We start from the raw sequence: 2,955 nt of genomic DNA, 5'->3' as shown, positions 1-2,955 counted from the left end.
CGCTCATCTTCAAGACATATCCTTCGTATCCAAAAGCATGCACGGCAACAGTAAAACAGCTCCCCGCTGTGCATGCTTTAATTCATTCCAACAGTAAAACAGCTCCCCGCTGTGCTCCTACCAACTGTGCACGCAAGACACGGCCGGCGATAAGCATGTCCCACCTCATGTTCCACGAGCGAAATATTTAATAAAGTTAGTTGCTGGTTAGCAGTAACACAAATGCATGACGATATAAGTCCTCCATCCTAGCTAAGCTGAGCAATCTACACCCACTACACACAGCTCGAGACAAGAGCGATCAGTAGAGAAAGCATGGCAGCTCAGTCCCAGACAACGGCAACCCCCACCGACGCCCAGCTGATCAAGGCGCAGGCTGACTTGTGGCGCCACAGCCTCTCCTACCTCACATCCATGGCACTCAGGTCAGGTGTGCCATCCAGCTCGGCGTCCCTAGCGCGATCCACCGCCTCGGTGGCACCGCGTCGTTGCCAGACCTGATGGCGGCGCTGTCCCTTCCACCTTCCAAGACGCCGTTTCTCGGGCGCCTCCTGTGGCTGTTGGCAAAGTCCGACGTCCTGGCGTCCGCCGAGGCCGGAGTCTACGGCCTCACCCCACTGTCGTATCTCCTTGTAGATGGCATACTCGTCGACGGTGAGGCTAGGCAGATGGCCTTTCCCCTGGCGGCCACCTCGCGGTATCACATGGAGGCCACTTTAGGCCTGGCTGATTGGTTCAAGAAGGACGTTGCACAACCACCATTTGACCATGTGCATGGGGCGACACAGTTCGAGGAGAGCATGGCCCTCCTCGATCCTGAGACCGACAAGCTGTTCCATGAAGCTTTGGCTGCCAATGACTGGATCGGCACGGTGTTGCGGGAGTGCCGTGACCTATTCAATGGTCTGCAGTCACTCACCGACTGTTGTGGTGGTGATGGAACAACAGCCAGGGCCATCGTCAAGGCCTTCCGCATATCAAGTGCAATGTTTTGGACCTTCCACGGGTGATTGAGAAAGCCCCGAGTGATGGTGTTGTTAATTATGTCGCTGGTGACATGTTCCATTCTGTCCCACCAGCTCAAGCCGTGATGCTCAAGGTATGATGTGAATTCTCTCTAAAACGTTCCAATTTTTTCAATGCATATACCGAGAAACTAGATAATGTCTGTGCGTTGCAATGTGGATATAAGTACTTAAGTACGCTAGCCTATGATTTTCTCTAAAATGTAAATTTTTAAGTGATATGTTAGATATAAATATATGTCACCGGCCTACCTATTTTAGTACCTATTCCTGCGGTAATGTTGGAGCTGTTATGAGTAGTTTGTTGAAGCTTGGACACCGACCTGGAGCTGTTATGAATAGTTTGTTATTTTGTCCATTCCAGCTAGTTCTGCACTTCTGGAGTGACGAAGATTGCATCAATATCCTAGCTCAATGCAAGAAGGCCATTCCTTCCCGAGAAGTGGGAGGAAAAGTGATCGTCGTCATAGACATAGTACTTGGATCTTCTCCGGAGACAATGTCCGAAACAGAATTGCTAATGGATATGCTCATGTTCTTATGTACGAGAGGACGGCAACGGAATGAAAATGAGTGGAGCATGATCTTTATGAAAGCAGGGTTTAGCGATTATAAGATTGTCAAGAAACTTGGAGCTCGAGGTGTCATTGAGGTCTATCCGTAATGTTACCACAAATGCTCTTCTGGAGTGCATTCGATATAAAGTTGTGGTGTGTAATAAGAAATAATGGGTGCAGTGCCTTACTCTTCAGTGAAAAGAGCTACGTACAAATCCTAAATCAGATGAAGTGTCAAGGGGCTAGTCACTTCAGAACCAGTATGCATGTATGCACTCATATGTATGTACGTGGCATGTTTGTATGTTATGTATGTGACATGTTTGTATGTTCCAATAAGATGAGATGTTAAGCTTTATTGTTCTGTTATGTGTATAACTTTGTTTCCGAACAGTTCAGCGGAAGCGCATTTGTATATGTTTATCATGGTAATATCGTGGAAAAGGGATGTCACTTTTTGCATATGCCTACACTAACACCACCCACCTTGTCCCATTTGTGGGTCCTCCCTTGTTGTGGTGGTCTCCGGTTACCAGATTTGAAATAGGGAGAGTTCACCAATAATCACATTGGTGTCAATAGTGATGATAACAAAAAAGAAGACAAATCTAGTAGGAAATAGAAGAAATATGGAAGTGGTTGATGCAACACAAGTGGTCTTCCCTTTTGGGTGCTTTCTCTAGCACCCATTATCGAGCTTCGGGGGTGAAAACCCTAGTTCTTATTTTAATTGATTGTACATGTCAATGATGGTGTTTTCGCATTATTTCCTTGTTGAATACATTGGTTGAAGTTTTGGTCAGACTTGATCTTCAGAGTGAATACCCATGATTTGGCTTTTACTAGTCATATTTGCCAACCGTGGCGCATGTGTGGCAAGCGGTTGTATGTCGGGGCGGCAGCCCGGGCGGCAGCCCGGAAGGTGAGGTTGGCGGATTGCGCATGGCACGATGGAGTAGTGCATGCAGCCCCGACAGTTTCTACAACTTTGAGGGCTTTTGGCTTCGTGTTGTGCGGGCGACGAGGTTGACATCCACTTTGGTCATCGACGTGACAGTCAAAGCACTTGGTGTATGGTTTGGAGGATGCTTGCTTTGCCATCTCTGCGTGAGAGTTCTGGTCTGCTCCTCCCATAGAAATCTCGACTTCTTCTCTTCTGCATGAGAGTTCACAGATCTTTAAACATGGTATGTATGTTTGATCCCCATTTCCCAGTTTGCTCGCTCGCACATATCTTTTTTTGTTTTCCACGAATAGTGAAAGAAATGTACCAATACATGTTTCCCCCTAAGATTGTGAACTTGTGCTAAGAGAAGCGAAAACGTGACAACACGATTCGTGCTTTCACAAAAGCGATCACCGAGAATCTTCTT

The 2,955-nt window shown here is 47.1% G+C and overlaps 1 pseudogene; it reads left to right on the top strand.

Annotated features, from left to right (window-relative positions):
• The first annotated feature begins 312 nt into the window (after positions 1-312).
• Positions 313-1,826, top strand: LOC123050845 (flavonoid O-methyltransferase-like protein Os11g0303600; annotated as a pseudogene).
• Positions 1,827-2,955: the final 1,129 nt, after the last annotated feature.

This window comes from Triticum aestivum, chromosome 2D (assembly GCF_018294505.1).
Source record: "Triticum aestivum cultivar Chinese Spring chromosome 2D, IWGSC CS RefSeq v2.1, whole genome shotgun sequence".
Taxonomy (NCBI): Eukaryota; Viridiplantae; Streptophyta; class Magnoliopsida; order Poales; family Poaceae; genus Triticum; species Triticum aestivum.
The sequence above is the reverse complement of the archived record's forward strand: the minus strand, read 5'-3'. Positions and strand labels throughout refer to the sequence as shown.